Here is a 19435-nt window from a genome sequence, read left to right as displayed (position 1 = left end):
GCAGAGTGAAGGGAGGGATCCAAATTTCTTAACAGTATTGCAGGTGCACCAACTTTCAACTCCAGAATGGTTCCCAGACAAAGTGCATGCGACAAAAGCCCACTATGATAATTGCCTATGCAACAAATACCCACAGCGATGAAAGCGCACATAGATATAAGCCCACACTGATAAAAGTCCACATAATCAAAAGAGACATATGCTTTTTATTACTAAACCATGTATTTATAATTTTAATTATAATAAATGGAGTATTCATATCTGAATTTTAATGTCTTAAATATGTCTCAAATACATTAGGTATTTTTGAAAGCAGGAATGATAAAAAATTAATGCCTTCGCCAGGAATCGAACAGCGGACCTTTGGAATACCGACTCAGTGTGCAAACTACTACATCACGAAGGCTCGCCAAGAAGGTGGAAGAAAAAACCGTATAGGCTTCAAATTAAAATGACGGATAAATATTTTGTTGAGTGTTGTTGTTACAAAACATAAATGTTTTGTAGCTTTTAATGTGTAATTATCCTAATATTGTTTAAGAATCAATGTCATAAATTACACATTGTTACGAAATGTACAGGCGCTGTGAGATAGCTTTCCCGCAAAGCAGTTTTAGGATTGCCATAAAATGGCAAGGGAAGGCAGGGTTGCCACATTTGGCAAGAAATTGCCCATTTGGTGACAAAATAGGTGATATCCCATCTCGTCAGAGTGCGAGTTAGTTAGTATCGAGTGAGTGTCTCGCTTAGCGAGCTGATAGTGTGTGTGTCTCGTCTAGCGAGCTGATAGTCAGTCAATTAGAGTGCTCGTCGAAAGGGCGAGTGAGTGTGCCTCATCTAGAGTGCAGGTTAGTGTGTCTCATCTAGTCAGTTCGTGCGGAGACGATCGAGTTGACAGCCGGCCAGTGAGTGCTGAGTGGGTCGTCGCTTGCATTGAAGAGTCTCTTAGTGTATCGCGATTAGTGCATCATCAAGAGAGCGTGTTAAGCTCCGGGAACGACTGAACCGAAGAGTCGAGAGCTGTGCTCTGTGCGTCGTCGAGTGCATCACGAGTTGTAGCATGGAGAGTCTCGAGAGTACATGGAGTTCCGAGAACAAACAAGCTGAGTTGGGAGCTGTACTCTGGTGCTTTGCAGTGAAGCTGTCTCCACCGTTATAGCCTGATAACCTGAAGGCTGTGTCGCTGATTGTTCCAGCGAGTGTTTTTAGTTCTTTGACGACTGTAAAAGTGACTTTAGAACTGTTCTGATTAAGTATTGGTCCAATAAAGTGAGTTTCGATACTTCATCAAGTCTCGTCGTTATTCACTCCAAATCTACGAACCCCGTACGAACGTGAAGGAAGAAAATAACGTAACAACTGGTGTGAAAAAAAGCGTAACAATATATTTTAAACTGTGAAATTTTATTAGATTTTGATTTTAAGAAGGCTTTTTTTTAACAAATATTGTTAAAAAATAAAATTTAATAGTGGCCATGTAAATCCATAATGACTAAGGTTATCTAATTACCTAATTTAATTATTTATAACTAACTACTTAACCTTAAAAATTATCTCTACATATTAAAGTGAGTTATTGGCTTTCATTAATACTCACTGTGGTCACAAGATAAAACACAAAAATGTAAAAATTCAAGTAAAACTTATTCTTTGCATCTATTGAGACTTACAATAATACAGGATGTTTCATAGATCATGGGACAAACTTGGAGGGGTGGTGGAGCATACTAAAACATGCATTTTTTCATAGGAATGTACGGTCTAAAGTGATGGGTTAAGGCAGGAATGCAAAAAAACGACACGAGAGGAAAATGTGTTTATGCACGAAATCAACACAAAGTGCTTCTTTGTAGCAGTACAGTATTCACAATAAATGTTCAAATAAGTAATACATGCTTGGTAACATCGCAGAAGGGATTGGCGAACATTTTGAAAAACCACAGGCATTTTGCGCCCGCTTGCAGCTGCAATGGATAGTCATGCAACGAGGTCCTCCAGTGAGTCAACGGGAGTCTCGTAAATGATGCTCTTCAGATGGCCCCATAAAAAAAAATCCAAGCTGGATAAATATGGCGAACGTGATGGCCGTCGAATGGGTTCACCACCGCCAATCCATTGGCCCGTAAATGTCCCATTCAAGTAATTATGGACCCGCACGTGGTTATGGGCTGGTGCACCATCATGCTGGTACCACATGCGATCACAAACAACAGCCAGAATATCCTGCAGCAATTCCGGTAGCGCCTCTTGCAGAAAAATATGATAACATAAGCTATTTCTACGTGCAGGTAAGAGGCATGGGCCTATGAGGTAGTCGTTAAGAATACCCGCTCACACATTCATGGAGAAGCGGGTTTGGAATGCATGTGGACGTGTGCTGTGTGGATTATGAGTTGCCCACACGTGCATGTTGTGGCTATTGAAGATGCCGTCCTGTGAGAAAGTTGCCTCGTCCGTGAATAGCACATCCGATGGAAAATCCGCCTGCGCCGCACACAGCTGCAAGAACCAATGACAGAAATTAACTTGAAGAGGGTAATCTGTCTCTTGCAAGGCTTGGACTCTCTGCAAATGGTATGGGTGCAAACCATTTTCATGCAATACTCTCCAAACAGTGGAATGACTCAGCTGCAGACGACGTGCAATAGCTCTTGTATTTGTCTGAGGTGATTCATGCACAATGTTCAAGATGGATTCATCAATGCGAAGTTGTTGTGCTCTTCTTCTTCCATTCTTAGTGTCAGAGGTGGCTTCAAATGACCCGTTTTTGCACAGAGACCGATGCAATCTCTCGAACATTGTGTGCTTCGGCATACGCCTGTTCGGAAACCGTTCCTGGTACATTCGAAGCGCTGCTCTGCCATTCCCATTAGCAGCACCATACATGAGATTCATGTCAGCTTTTTCCATGTGCGTAAACTCGCCCATCACTCTCGACAGCAGAGTTTCGAATGATCCTCTGATGCATCAGATTGTGGTTTGTCCGGTTCACTACCGCTGCATTGCCAACCAATCACAGCTGTAGTTCCTATTACTGTTAGTGTTCCCATTCTTGAACATTTATTGTGAATATTGTATTGCTGCAAAGAAGCACTTTGCGTTGATTTTATATATAAACACATTTTCCTCTTGTGTCGTTTTTTTTGCGTTCCTGCCTTAACCCGTCACTTTAGACCCTACATTCCTATACAAAAAATGCATAGTTTAGTACGCTCCACCACCTCTCCAAGTTTGTCCCATGATCTATGAAACACCCTGTATATACAAAACTTATCACCTCTGGTACTTTAATGGCTTATTGGAAACTTAAAGTATATTAACTGGGTTACAACCCCTGGAACTGTACACAAAGCTATGACATTGACTGTATTAAGCAGAGCCTTACTAACTTTCAACACTTGCCCAACCGTGCCCACATCAGGCCTTTCAAGTTTGTTCTAATCAGCAGGTCTTTCTCTAGACAAGCAGCAGCAGTGACAAACATTCAGTCTTTTGTTATGAATCATACTGATTATGATCTTACTTCTCGTTTTAATCTATGCCGTTTGACATAACATCTACCTGCTATTTACTAAACCTCTAGACTGACCAAGTGTGTGACAAAATGAGACATAAAAAAATCAACATAAAGCTAACTGTTAGTAAAATGTTACTTATCTTATTTCAAATATGACCAACTATTATAAGTGTAAAATATTTAATGCTACTTGATAAGTTTCATAAAGTTTATTTTATTCTCAAACTTATTAATAATTATGTTAGTTAATTCATGTTTAGTAATAATGCATACTACTTCTATTCTATTTTTAGGATGGTATTACAAAAGTGAAATTCAGGCATAGAATAATATTTTTAATTGAATTTATTCACTTCCCATGTGCTGATAGGTCCTTAATTTTTTCACTAATGGTCCTTAAAAGTACTTAATTTCCGTGTGCAGAAATGCGTACAAACCCTGGAAATTGTGACTCCACCGAGAGTTAATTAGATCAACTAAAATGCATTACATTACATGCTATATATAGCGATACATTATTGTACAGGTGCATGTTTTCATACGTTATTTATTGTAATGGGTACAGGCATCATGTTTCAGGACATTACATATTGCAGTTGATAAAGGCGTGATGTAAATGATGTTCTTTTAGGGCGTGTTTGCAAACATGATCTCTTTACATCAGTGTTTACTATCAAAATTAAGTTAGCAATATAAAATTGTTTACAAAGCTTACTTCATTCTGCGTATTTATGCTTACTGCTTACATTTAAATATTGTTATATAGATGTGCTGATACTTTAGCTACTCAGTATTGACGAATGAGTTGCTAAAGTATCAGTACAACCATACAACAATACTTAAATTGTTGTGTTTATATTTTAACAACTCATTCGACAAAATATTGAGTTGCTAAAGTATCAGCACAACTAATAAACTTAACATTTCAAGGTAATAAATTAAATAGAGGTGTAGAGTTCCTCACTGTGTAATTCTGAGTTACTGTTGGAAGTGAACAATCTTAAGAACTGATAAGCGAATAATCGCTTGAGTTCGTGTGACAGGAAACAACAAGATAGAAGGGTAAACTAACCCTTTATTATTCCAACTAAAATTTAACAAAATTCCGTCTTGGAGTTTACAATAAAGCCGGCATTTGGGCTTTGAATGTAAGAATAATACTTAACTAATCTAAACTAAAGAGGCATAGCCGAAGCTATCAAAATTCTAACAGAGTTGTCCCCTTAACGTTAATAGACTGCGAAGCTATCAAGGGCCTAAAGTACAGCCGAGTGTGATAATAGTTTAATGAGAGTGTAGCCTAAAGAGGCAGAAGTGTGCAGCCAGAATACCTGGTATCTCTCTCACTAAGGCTGAAGAACTTCGTAGTTAAATACCGCTCTTCCTCGTTATGTATTCAGACGTGATTCTAAAACTACGTTCTGGCCGGAAGTAGTAAGTTGAACTTAAGAATCGATAGGAAAGGAACTTTAACTCAAAATTTAACTGTTAATAAAATTAACATAAGCCTTACAGAGGAATTCAAGATTAGCCTAACAGGCTTTCTCAGACAATTAACTTACTAGTGCACTTAATGCAATGGCTGCAAATGGCTAAACCCTGACAGCAGAACAGTGGCGTAGCGAAGGGGGCAAGGGGGGTATATGATACCCCGGGCGCCGCTAGCAGAGGGGTGCCAAATGGTCTCCAAACAAGATTTTCATCATATCGCTGTGTTTTTTTCGGGAGAACGGGGCGCCAAAATGGTATTTTGCCCCAGGCGTCTGTTATGCTCGCTACGCCACTGCAGCAGAAGTCAACGTAGTCAATTCTCGCATTCCCTTTCAATCGCAAAAGTGTTGCCTTAAATACTCTTAATTCATTTGCATCCTAAACATGTTTACTTACTAACTTATTTACATTCGGGTGAGGAAGCAGAAAGTAGAATTGTCAGTACAAGCTGAAATAATAGATAACAGGATAGTATTTTCTCCCTCCTTCCAGCATGCCTTCGTGGTGTAACGGTTAGCACACTCGGCACATATTCGAGAGGTTCAAGTTAGAGTCCTGACGAGTGCGTTGCTCATTTTTCACGTCTCCAACATGACGACTGAACTAAAAAAAAGGTGGTGGATGATGATTCTTCTCCACCAAGATTTGATGACTGGGTCCCCTAATACCCAGTCATCTTTAAAAGGAGGAGTATATAAGGTATTTTCTCCCTCCTTCCAGAATGTCTTTGTGGTGTAACGGTTAGTACAATCGGATCGTATTTGGGAGATCCAGGCTCGAGTCTTGAAGAGGGCATTGCTTATTTTTCATGTCTCCCACAAAAAAAAAAAAAAAAAAAAAAAAAAAAAACACTGATGACTACAGTAAGATTTAAAGATCCATAAAGTATAAAATTCTATATTTAATTCAACTTGGCTTAGACTAGACCAGTGATTCTCAGATGTTTTTCCCTCATGTGCCCTTTTCACCATTGCTAAACGATCATTCAACCTTTCCTTCCCAAAACTTTAAAAGTACATATGTGTTTGTTTAAATATGGATTATTTTTAATGTAAATTAAACAAGTATAAAACATGTAGGTAAATACCAAAATTTGAATAAAAGTGCTTTTTTATATTCATAGACTAAATCTAAATACTTAATACGTAAAGAAAAGGTTAACTAAATTACTCTCTGAAACTGTGAAATTCCCCTTAGGGCTATTCCTTCTGATTGAGGACCCATAGCCTAGAGAATTAGTTTTTAATAGTGGCTGAATGTACAAATAATTTAATTTGTCACGTTTCTCTTATATTAACTTTTGTTATATAAAACTTCGGATTACGTGCATGTTTTTTGAAAATAAAAGTTAAGAGACAAATTTTAGAAAAATTATGTTTAAAATTTGATGTTGAATTCAAAAACGTTTATTTGGTAGCCAGACCTAATAAACCTAAGAGATCAAATTTAAAGTATACCTTACTGGTTCTTACTAACTTCTGCTTAATGAATTATTCTTAGGAAAGAACCTTAAAAACTAGTGAAACATTTCATGCTAGAAAACACGATATTAGAAACTTTTGAACTCACTCAATAAGAGAAAAAATTATTCAAAACCTAGCTCCATAATTAAGCATTTTTTCTACTTGATCGCCAATACACGAGGTTTATAAGAAATATCTCCTACAAGTTATGTGGCCACTATTTCTGTTGCATTTCAAGGTGAAGAAAATGACCTTAATTTGATAGTTTTTCTAAATAATAAATTTTTACATGTTATGTGTTTCTTTTTCTTAATCTAGGAAAAATAATATTCAACATGTAATAACAGCATAAAACCCACAAAAGAAATGTTCCAGTGAAATTCAATTTCTAAATACCTTTTAAATTTGCTTCATTGAAAGTTTTTGTATATAAAAAATTACGGTAAATTAAAATGAACTGTTTTTTAAGCGTTTACAGTTATTCGAGTAACATAATACTTTTTATTAAAATAAAAATTATTTTTAATGTGCAAGATTACTTTTCTTACAACGCTGGGCTCATGGTTCTTAAATCCTCTTGTTCTTAACTTCAGAAACCTACGTTATTAAAATTATTCAAATAGTTATCTTTTATATGGTTTCATATTTTTCATTTTAATTTTCATATGGTTGCATTTTCAACCATATGAATGTTAAAATGAAAATTATTACTTTTACGTAAATTTTAATATATGTAATAATTTAATTTTTTTAGAAATAGTTCAGTAGTTTTATTTTTAAACAATGGCTTTGCTTCGATATAACAGCCATGTTTAATTAGTTCACCAAAAAGTTGTTAGAGACACTATCGAATCAGGAACTAGCATATTTTTCCACTCTGCAGCTTTACTGCAAAAACAGTGAATTATCCCTTTAAAAATGGTTAAGAAATAGTTAATTCCTTTTGTTTTCCAGTTATTGAAATTTTAAAAGTAATTGAAATTCTAACTAAATCCTTAGATAAAAAGTTATTCATAGACTAAAGAAATGCAAGAAAGGGGTTAACTTCAGTTACAAGCGAAATTTCAGATATTGTTATTTCTAGTAACTAATAAAAAACATTTAAAATTCTCTTTAATTTATTCCTGACCAACCTTTAATTGCTCTCCTGCCACCTCTCCCTTCTTTCCTCCATGCCTTCTGAGGCCATTCTTTGGCATCCCAGGTTCGATAGGGGATAAAGCAATTAAGCAAGAATGGTTTCCCGCTTGAATAGCCAGCAGCCAGTTGCAAAACTGCATGACAAAAGCCCACAAGACGAATGCCCACTTAAAAACGGTCGACACTAAATCCCTGAACATGCAGGGAGGTCACGTGATCATCACTTCATGCGTAAGCCGACGTCACAACGAAGCTTCACCCAGCATCAACAACAACTTCGGTCAGTGTAAACATGGTTCGCAACTTTGATTTGGAAATCTGAAATAAGTCTTTGTGGATATCTGTGAATATGTATGTTTGAACGATTTCGAGCATTATACAACTGAATGGCTTGGTTATGTTTTTCCATATAAGAAAGCGAAAGAATAAATAATGTAATTTTTTAGATTGGTCTTATATTGAAAATGTAGTGCATGTAAAAAAATCTTCAGTAAGATATTCTGGTATCAGATATTTTTAATCTTATTTTTACATGATACGATTGCTTTGTCAAGTTCACTGATTAAGCCAAATTTAACAAAACTAGGCAAATTTAGTCTATAAATTTCTCTTTCAAAGAATATTCAGAATAAAACTGGGATTATGGTAACCTCACAGTAAGATTAATAATTTAATTCACAATGGAACTGTGTTTGAATAAAAAAAATACAGTCAAAAGTCGTTAATTCGGACACCCATAATCCGGAATGATCTATAATCCGGACCTCAAAGCTACAAACTTTCTGCGCATGCGTCGCTTTCACGCATGCGCGTAAGACCTTTACCGCTGCGAATTTGCGTGTGCGCGTGCGCAAAATACGTTTACGAATGCGCGTTTAATGTATAACGGACGGGATAAGCTAAGCTAAAATTATCTAATTATCTATTTCAGTTAATGTTGCAGATTGCGTTGTTCCTTAATCTTCGAATTGGATTCGGATTATTATTTTTTGCAGACTGTTAGAGCAATTTTATAAAAGTAAGCTTGAACTTTCGATTATGTCAAATAGAATTTCCGATATATATTTACTAATATGTAAAGGATATACAAAGCGAAAGTATCTTTCGGAGTCCATTAAACAAAAAGTAGAATTGCTGCAAAAAATGGATAAAGGCATATCCTTTGTTTATGTAAACTTTAACGTTTGTTTATCTAAACATTGTTTATCTTTAACACCGGGCGGCGTGCAATGAATTGGAAGTTGATCCAGCACTATCCTTATCTTAAGAGCAGATGTTTTTATTTTATTTGGCTTATAATTGCTTACTCAATGTAGTATTTCATCTCGATGTGTCTTTGATATGATTGAAATCAAATGCCTCGTCATTATAATTCGCTTCGGATAGCGAAGAAAGTGATAGAGGTTATTGAAAACGAAAAAGTTTCGATTGACAAATTAGTCGGTATTCTTGACACAGCAATTATAGGACTTGAACAGCGGAACTTTGTAACTGAACACGAAATTATGTCTGTTTATAGAATTAAAGAGAATGTATTATCACATAAAAAACGAAGCAACTTAAACAACTTACATTGAAAGAAATGTTTAATAAAGTAAACAAATAAATATTAAGCTTTTTTATTGTAAATTTTGATACCCTTTAGATCATAATTGTTCTTAATTTCGTAAATTACGGTTTCATATTTTTAATTTTATAATTTCTGCATGCCATTTTACCAGATTTAAACTGATGATCTATAATCCGGAAAAATCGATAATCCGGAATCGCCGAAGTCCCGACGAGTCCGGATTAACGACTTTTGACTGTATAAATAAACAGTGTTATCTGTTATTTTGTAATCAGAAATAACAGATAGATAAAAATAGTTTTTGAAAATGCCAATCAACTGCATTTCCATATATTTTCTATTTTTTTCTCGTGTCACATCATTCATCATCATGGGCAAACTTGTGAATAAAATTTATATAGTTGCTACTAAAACATCTGTGTGTTTTATTGGATTTATGATGCTTGCATAATAACAGATATTTGTCATGCCACCATTCATACTTGTAGATAAATATCTGACTCTCATATAACAGTTTATAATGACATCAACACAATTAGAAACTGAATTTCTTTGCTCCAGGTAAACTGGGATTTGTGCTTCCTCGCTTTCAAAATCAATTTAGTTTTATCCAAAATCTAGGCTCCTATTTTTTTTTACCTAATTTTAAATAGTTTCCTTGCCAATTTAATAAAGTTTAAGAAAAAAGTAGACAGTTTCTATTCTCTGACTTCGCAAATCCAACAGATACATAAATCAGAAATTACAAAAAAAAATGACAGTTTTTTATTATAAGCTGAAATTACGTGCATTTGAGGAAAAATTTTATATGATGCAATTAAAATATAAAATGAGCAAAATTTCAGGCACACATCTTGTAATACTATTTCCATCATTATCATATTTTTCAAACAAGAAGCTCACATGTGTTAAAAAAATCATGCACAATGTTCCTATTAAAAATTTTATGCGCATTTTTTCTCTAAGTATGTTTTTAAAATGTTTGTGTACTTTTATCATGCATCTTAATAATACAAGTGAAACTGAAAACAATTAATAAATACTATCAGATTTTATATGTGGCACTCAACACACTTTTGTTCTGCAGTGTTGCCTCTGCTATAATTTTATGAAACATTGCATTTCTGAATATTAAAAAAAATTGGATATCAAATGTATAAGCTGCATCTTTATGAAAGCCTGTATTTCTGTCACTGAACTTGATTTAGTATTAAACTATTATTTTAATTCTCAGGTATGCATACATGGAATCATTTTCATTAGTTAAAAAGATTATTAGTAAGTAAGATGCTTGCAATGGTATATTGCTAAAGATATATAAGCATGCAAGAAAAAAATTGTTTTAAAGAACATAAATTATATCTTAGTAGACAAATCACAAACCAAAAATCAATAATATAACTTGCTATTTCAGAATTTTCAGCAACAATATATTTTCTTTTCTTTCTTTTTAATTTTTCAAAGCTACGAAACAGAAAATAAATCCATGACTGTTTCAAAATTTAAATACTCAAAGAAAGTGTGGAGAACAAAATATAATTTTAATAATGAATATTTATAAGGAATAATGTTTAACATTTATAAGAACTGTTCAAATAAACTATCACTAACAGCAACACATGCATCGTGACCACAATGAGGTAACTGGCATATATTTTGAAAGATGGCCGGCACGTACTTCTACAGCAATGGTGCTAATTTTGTGCTAAGGTTGGAATAGGGTTTAAAAAATTTATAGTTAACTATCACAAATTCTGCAAAAATGTGCCTTGTGGTATATAAAAAATTTCTTATATCTCCTTTTGTGATCTGGGGCCCACCAGCGCCCGAGCGGTAAAGACGCTGAACACTGGTAGTTCGGTCCGAGGTTCGAATGCCGCGAACGGGCTGGCTGCATGGGCGTTTTCATGGTTTTCCCCATGTGTAACATGTATACGAGCCAGTTTCCCTTAGAAAGTCCTCCACGAAAGGCATCCCTTCCCTTAGGCAGATAGCCCTAGTGTGCTTTGCCATAATTAAATACACCAAACACCTTTTGTGATCTAGTTTTGGCTAGCCTATATCAAATAATATAAAAAAACAGTTTGCATAATACAGGCACTCAGTCTCTTCAAAATTTGTTGCACTATGCATGAACTATCTTCTCTGTAAATACTTCTGTTTGATAGTTCATAACGTAAACTTGGAAAGATTTGTTATGTACTACTAAGCAACTTTTGCTGTATTTAATAATATTACTATTACATTAGTGTTTATAGAGTATAAACTCTGAAAGCAAATATGATACCTCGCTTTAAAGAAATTATTCTATACTTTGCTATTAATGCAATTGGTACAGTCTATAAACAAGCTATTCTTTTTTCTAAAATTACAATTTTAAGTTTTTAATTTATTGAATATAGTTCTGTTTGGATCATAATTATACTTACAAATTAACACTGCATTATTTAGATTATAACAAAGGACTGAACAGCTATTTGCCTAAGAGGAAGAATGCCTTTGTGGAATACTTTTTATAAGAAAAGTTCCTCGCTTCCATGTTACACATGGAAAAAAACCACAAAACTCTCATACAGTCAATCCATTTGCTGGGATTTGAAACTGGGTTGAACTAACAACACTCCTCAGTTTTACCAATTGCCTATTGTGAGCCATTTCCGTTGCAGGAAAATATTCCTAATACACATTAAATATGGGTCCCACCAGTCGTTGGGAAGTTATGACCACTGAACACTGGTAGTTCAACCCAGGTTTGAACATACTCAAATGAGCTAGCTGCATGGTTGTTTTTCTCCATGTGTAACATGAATTTGAGTTAGTTTCCCTTAGGAAGTTCTCCACAAAGGTATCTCTGATCTTAGGCATATAGCCCTTGTGTACTTGTGCCATATTAAAATAACCTAACCTAACTTTAAATTTGAATGCAGTGTTCACAGTTATGGCAAATTTTAAGGTATTTTTTAAAAATTTCTTGAACTATAGAGAAAACTACTCATTATCTGTAATATGTGTTATTGATCGTTTCTCATTCCTAGACATCCATACCCTGTAAGGTCATTAGATCTTTAACTGTAATAACTCATTTGCATCATTGGAAAGAAACATTATATCTATTGCAACGATTCATCCACTGCCACTTGTTTTTTTTTTTTTTTTTTTTTTTTTTTTAATATATTCTTCTTTTTCTATGTAACACACATATACGTCTAAGTTTTTGTGCTTTTGTTCTCACCATATACACAGTCATCTGTTTTCAGGTAAGGGAACATCTTAGAATATTATAAAATTGGTATTAAAATTCTAAAATCAAAAAGAAGAAAGAGGTGCATGATGTCTTTAAAGCAAGCCACATTACAGTCTATGCATGCAGAAAGCTAAATATGAGATTTTCCCGAAAACAATCAAAACTGCACTATGCTGTCCACCACTAGGTTAAAACATTAAAATTCCCATTGGAGGGATCACAATCTGCAGTCATGCTACTGAAAAACCATCTGGGAAAATGCTATGCATATGCCTGCGTTGAACAATAAGTATTTTTTGGTGACATCATGGGTTGCCACGTAAATGCTTTTTGGCAACATGGTGCGTTGCTTCATCAATATATTCTCATGGCTTATCGGTGGAGGTGTTTAAAAAAACTCAACTGACAAAATATTAGGTACTGTTCTATTATCGGGACCGGATTAACAAATGTATGCATGTACACATGTATGTGTATGTGTATACACATACATTCATACTTACATATATGAACACATACATCCATATATACATGCATACATATCTACATTTCTGAATTAGGTCCTGATAAAAAAATAGTGCCAAATATTATACAGAAATAGATAAATTATGTGTTTAATGGACAATACAGTGGCTATTAAAATAATGCCCTCACCAACCAGTTAAAAATCCTTTACCTACTTCAACACAGCCTCTTTCTGCTCAGACATTTATAGATTTAGAAATTTCCTGTGAGACGACATCAGTAAATTTTCAAGTCCTTGCTATATAATGTAGTTTTATTAAATTAACTAAAACATACGTAATACAGAGTAATGACACATTTCTATATTTTAAAAAGAAATTAAAAGACATTCATAATTGGAGGACATCAAAATCAAAACATACTGATATGGCAACAAAATCAACTAAAATACAAACAGAACCTTAGTTTTAAAAATGTTACGATACTTCTTTAGTATTGCAGCTTCCATTTTTTTTTAACATCAAGCTGGCATCAGAATTATTGCCAAGTTCATGTCTCATGTACACTTTGTTGCTGCCCTGCTTCCTCAATTGCTTTTAATATGGCATAAGAAGCATTCCAAGGTCTCAAATATTTTTGCTATATTAACTCTGCAAAGTAAGATTCATGATGACAGTGAAACGTGCCTCTTCGATTTTTATTCCACCACTTAGCGGAGCTCCACAGTCTTTCGATATTTTATATATGAGCAGCTGTTGTTAGATCAAGAAAATGAAATTTATTGTCCACAGAAAAATGTCTGTTAAGCTGGTATTTACCAGTTCCTGTCTTTTATATTCTCACCAGAAGTTTGAATAAATTGTCACTCCCTCTTGTAGACGATTGACAACTTTTGGCATGAGTGTGGATGGCTCTCTATTTAGAAACTGAGCGAGAAATAATTTTTCAGTTTTTTGGCATAACTTGTCATTTTGGAAGAATCATGCCAGTTTTGGTTTTTTGCTGTATGAACAGATTTTCTGCTATGTTCAAAATTTTTTCAGGGCCACCTATTCACATATTTGGTTGGTGGATCATATGCAGAGAATACATCTCTCTCGTAAAAATGTTTCATTGAATAGTCACATTTTTGTAGTGTCTCTTTCATTTTATGCTGTTACAAACAGTATTCTGAAACCACCAAACTAACTGTTAAAACATATACTTTTCTTTCAGGGCTGCCAGATGTTTCAGAATAGTTTACATTGGCAATTTATCAAAAATATTGACACCTTTAAAAAACAGGATCCATAATAATAAGGAAGAAACAATATAGCATCCTTACAAAAGTTTGGTTTAATTTATTTGGTTATAGTTCGTAAGGGCTATCAACCAAAAATGATGGATGTCTTTGTGAAGAACTTTCTGGGGAAAACTGGCTAGTATCTACATTAGAAAAGCCTGTAATCCATTTTTAAAGTAATTTTTAAGCCTTAAATTGATATTAGCTTTCTATGAAAATACCTTAGCAGCTTCAAAAGAGCTTTCATACTAAAATTTGAGTGTATTTCACAGGGTAAAAATTTGTTATTTAAATTTAGTGTGGGTGCAATATATTTTTCAAAACTATTCAGAACAAACTTATATACACATTAAAAATTATGAACATACAAAAGCTATTAAAAAATCTTCCAGTAGATCTTTTGTTTAAATATGCTACATGATAGTTTTTCCATCCAAAGATTATGTAAATAATTTATATTTGAACCAGATTAATTTCAGATATACAATAAAATAATACAAGTTGTCACATTTATTACAAAATGTTCGTAATTTTAAAGTCATTAATTGTTGCCCAGTGACTTTGTTTCCCCCTTCTTAGGTCACACGACAAGTTGGAGAGCGTTGAAAAGCACGGAGGGGAATTACAACGCCTTTTTGTTTTTACTCCATGATAGAGAAGACAGCATTGTCACAGGTCTGTTTTTTTGATGTTTTTTTTAAAAAAATTTTTTCTTTCAAGACCCATGCTGTTAGTTTTTATTTTATTCTTATTACTTTAAATTTAATTTCAGATTCATTTATAAAGTTTTTATCCTTATTCCTTTAAATTTAATTTCAGATTCATTTATAAAGTTTTAATTCTTTAAGCTTGCTGGTCCAGCCCGTACGTTATTGTATATTTTGACTAATAGCAGACCGCTATTTATTTTTATTTTTATTATTGCTGTACATCGGAGTTGCATTTACATTTTTTACACCTTAATGTGTCAATTTGTGCGGACACGTCGGGAAATGGAACAGAGAATTGAGACTAAAATTTTTTTAGGACAGTTTATCTAATTAATTAAAAAATTTCATAACACAAAGTTTAAATTGTATGTTTCGGCGAAACGCGTAATGGAGTTAGCTTGTTTCGATGTTCACCCAGAAATTTTTCTTGAAAAGCCAGGGTGGACCTCGAATTGAGCTAATTTACCATTTTCCGCTTTTAAATTTTTATATGTTTAAACTTTTTTATATGTTTTAACTTGTTCCATCGATTGGTTTTTTTACCGTGTTTTATTTTTTGCCTTTAACTTGTTTCCAATGAATAATATTTTACGGTGTTTTATAATTTACATTTTATTTCGCATGTAGCCTAATATTTCACCTTATTCAATGTCATTGTTTTTAAAAAAAACTGTGTTGAACTTTTTCTTGGAGCCACAGCTCCTGGTAACTTTTTGGCGAGCTAACTACAATTTCTCTTCTCATTTCCTTAATTTTGCAGCATATTGCGCAAAAGATTTTGACCAAAATTGGTCTTTTTAGTATAGTACTTACAACCTAGCTTATAATATTATTCATTTAAATAATATATAGAGAAACAAATATTAACTTTTTTCCTAATACAATGATGAAATTAACGCTCAAAACATTAATTATTAGATGAAATGTATTTCAAATATTAACAGGATTAATTTAAAACTGCAATCTCGCATATTTCTCAGTGATTTAAAATAATCACAAGTGTATATTAGAAAGCTATACAAGATAAAACGTTAATATTTGGTATGTATTTAGTTATCTGTAGTATTTTCAGAAAAATTTTCTCCGCTTCTGGAACTCATATTGCACAGGCATGCTTCGATTTATGCGCAGAAATTTTCTGTATCTTTGATGTGACATCATCTTACACGTAGTTCGGATGTCACGTGACCTCCCTGCGCATTTGGGGATTTAGCGCTGACCCTTAAAAACAGCACACATTTTCAGGAAATCCAAAATAGCTATGAATGACTTCCTGAAAAATTTTACGAGTAGTAATTATTATGATTAAAAATGAAATTTCAAGTAGGAATGAAATTAATTTATGTAAAATACAAGTTGTCAAAATTTAACTAGATTATTTCAAACCGTGCTTTTAATTCACCATTAAAACGGTGTTTGTGATAGTGCACACAAATGTTTTCTTAATCATAATAGAATACGGTATTTTTATTTTTTCCGTTGAAATGAAAGTTCGGCTTTAATTCTCCATATTAAATTCATTATATGCAAAATTTTCTGCAGTATTAAATTATTCATAAATTATTCTCTGTATATGATGAAAATTTACATACATTTTATACTCCTTATAATTTTGTAGAATTAAAAGAAGCAGTGTGGCCACTATTCCCTTTCACCTCCCTTTGTCGGACTTATACGAGGGCACTTCCATTTGTCACGTAAATATAAAAACAAAGTTATACATATAGGTATAGATTTTTAATTGTATTATTTTGATTGACTCTGTTCTATATACATATAGGATTTTAATTCAGTCAGAGCCAAAATGAAATGTGTTCCGCTACTTAAATTTATTGTTCAATTATTTGTTATCAATTTATTTTTTATTTTATCTTTATTCATGAATCTGCTTTGTGAAACTGAAAAGGAAAAAAATATTAATTTTAACGTAGCATATATATCGGTATGGGTTTTTGTCAGTGTGGCCTTTTATCAGCGTGCGCTTATATCTTTGTGGGCTTTTATCTGTGTGGGCTTTTATCAATGTGCGCTTTCATCGGTGTGAGTATTAGTTGCGTAGGAAATTATCCCAGTGGGGTCTCTTTTGTGGGTTTTTGTCACGTGTTCTTTCATGCAGTGGGCTTTTGTCTGGTCACCCTCCAGAATATGCCAAAGTATTCCTGGCAGTTCCAAAGAATTCAAAAATTAATTTGGATTAATTTACATCCTCATCTGTAGAATACACAGTATCAACTGACTTGTAAATTTGAACACTGCCAGGAAACTGTGCTAAAAGTTTTTTATTAGTGGCTCTCACAGTATCAATTTTTGGTGCAAGATGGCACTTTCGCATAGCCAGCTGTGATCAGTGAAGTGCTGTCTTAAGTTGGAAAATACTGGTATGATTTTTGTATTTATTTAGCTTTTTAGTAGAATTTGCAATTAATTCACGTCTTACTGGCTTTTCGCAATGTTTCCAATACATTTCAGTGATATACATCCATCTTCGTTATCTGGTGTGAAGAATCCATGTCCAAGTTTCAGCAAATTCTTGAGCTGTAGTATCTCCATTAATATGAAATTTTATATTAATTCTAAGATGAAGTCTCTGAACTTCATTCCAAATATATGTACGGAAAACAACATACTGGTACGGTTTTTGTATTTATTTAGCTTTTTAAGTAGAATTTGCAATTAAAATTCTTTTATATTCCCGTGCAATCCAGCACGAGACTTATTGGAAGAGAAAGCTATGCTGGAAAAATTAAAATACAGGAGCACGCTCATTTAACATTTTAATAAATAGATATCTCGTAATTGTACTCTTTTTCTATCCAGAAAAATCGAGAAAATATGAGAGTGTTCTCGTGCATTTAAAAAGCTTATTAAAGCTGGAAGAAAACATCTCAGTTGTGTTGTTAGGAAAAGACGTTTGTTGTTTACTGTAGCAAATTCGCGGCGAGATCGGATTAGTTTTCTCAATTTCTGTGTTTTGAATCGAGTTCTTTTGAACGTTTCAGTAGTTTAAAATATAACCACTGTGAGATATTGCAATATTGTACGAATATTTCTGAGGAAATTTAAGCATTTTGTATTTATTTGTTGTGATAATAAATTTTACTCACTTTTTATTGACTTGTGCATTCAATTTGATATGAACCCGTACACACGCAACACATTTTGGTGTCAGAAGTGGGATTTCTGAATGCCAATGACAATAGCGATGAAAGAACAGTTGAGACAGCTCGTCACTGCTTTTGCTGCATTCCAAGAAAAGATGGAAGCTGGCGAAGCATCATTCAAAGAAGACATAAGAGATTCTGTTAAAGTAGAGATGAATGTAGGCCAAGAATCCGTTAAAGAAGAAATGAAGGCTCTTCAGGAAAAGGTTGAAGCAGGTCAAGAGAAAATGAAAAGAGAAATTACTTGCGTAATAGAAAACAAATTTGAGGCTATGGAAAGCAGAATTGACGCTGTTGAAAATAAATTTGGACACATTGCAGAAAGAGTTTCTTTGTTAAAATAAACAAACAGAAGAGAGAGTTTCTGCCGTGGAACAACAAATTAATGACAGGGTTTCTGCGGTCGCCAAAGAAGTTGACACCTTGAAGAAATTCGTAGCAACGGCAGGGAACAATACAGATAGTTTTAATTTTTAACGGTGCCTGCTCCTTCCTCTCTGAAGCTATCCACATATGATGGGAAGACCACTTGGCAAGTGTATAAGAAACAATTTGCGTTAGTGGAGGAAGCAAACGGATAAGATTCCCAAGATAAGGCCTGTCATAGCGTCACTTCTTTGAAAGCAGACAAAGCGGATATCCGGCAGACTTCCCGAAAACCAGAGATTTGACTTTGAAGCTCTATCTTGCACTTTGGGGAGAAATGTTTGAAAGACTACAGTAAACTTATTTTGCTTAGTGATAATAAATGGCATCTGGAGGCAGGGGCTTTAATCCGTGTAAGAAGACATCATGTCAGCTAGGTAATGGAGCCCCTGTTCTCTGGTTAACAGTAGGCTTCAATTAAAATCCCATCAACAGAAGCCCACGGAGACACCCCAGGAGATCACCACGGATGTTGAAGGGCAGTCCCAGTTAGCCTTTCTGGAGTGCCTGATAGAAACAAGGGAAACCCTGTCCCTGCAGTACTTTATCGATGGCATCCAGAATTCCAAAATACAGCAAGCTCTAGGAATGGCAGATCTCAAGGACGTAAAAAGTGCTCTATTGTACGTCATGAAATTCAAGGCAGCTCAGCAAGTAACTCGTAGAGATCGCTACCCAGTCTGAGCTGTTCCGAGTCCACGAGCCAATGGATCAATTGTTGGCTCATTTAGATGATTTATCCAGACAAGTCGACACTTTGATGTGGAGTATTAGTGAGAACGGACTGGTGCTAAAGTGTTGGAAATGTGGTACAGTCTGTCAATGATAAGAAAAGCTTTCGCCAGTTAGTCTGCAGCTATCTCTTGCCGTAGAAACAAGCCTTGACCCATTTTCCGTAGATGTGTCTTGAAGATAATGATAAACTGTTTTCCCCTCAGCCAACAGTCGCCAAAAACAAAATAACAA

The 19435-nt window shown here is 34.2% G+C and overlaps 1 long non-coding RNA gene across 5 annotated transcripts in view; it reads left to right on the top strand.

Annotated features, from left to right (window-relative positions):
* Positions 1–19435, top strand: part of LOC118193884 (uncharacterized) — an 85187-nt gene that overhangs the window by 7039 nt on the left and 58713 nt on the right. For 2 of the 5 annotated variants that reach the window (XR_015043304.1, XR_015043305.1), the window contains 2 exons: positions 14752–14847; positions 16501–16579. The exons of 1 other annotated variant lie outside the window; for it this stretch is intronic. This is a non-coding gene — a long non-coding RNA (uncharacterized LOC118193884). Of the gene's footprint in view, positions 1–14751; positions 14848–16500; positions 16610–19435 lie in introns of all 5 variants that reach the window. 2 more of the 5 variants (XR_015043306.1, XR_015043307.1) reach the window with 2 other exon arrangements.

The sequence above is a fragment of the Stegodyphus dumicola genome, chromosome 10 (genome assembly GCF_044657685.1).
Source record: "Stegodyphus dumicola isolate Sdum_Otavi_A_Nest chromosome 10, ASM4465768v1".
NCBI classification, from domain to species: domain Eukaryota; kingdom Metazoa; phylum Arthropoda; class Arachnida; order Araneae; family Eresidae; genus Stegodyphus; species Stegodyphus dumicola.
Note: the sequence above shows the minus strand (reverse complement) of the source record. Positions and strands in the feature narration are given on the sequence as shown.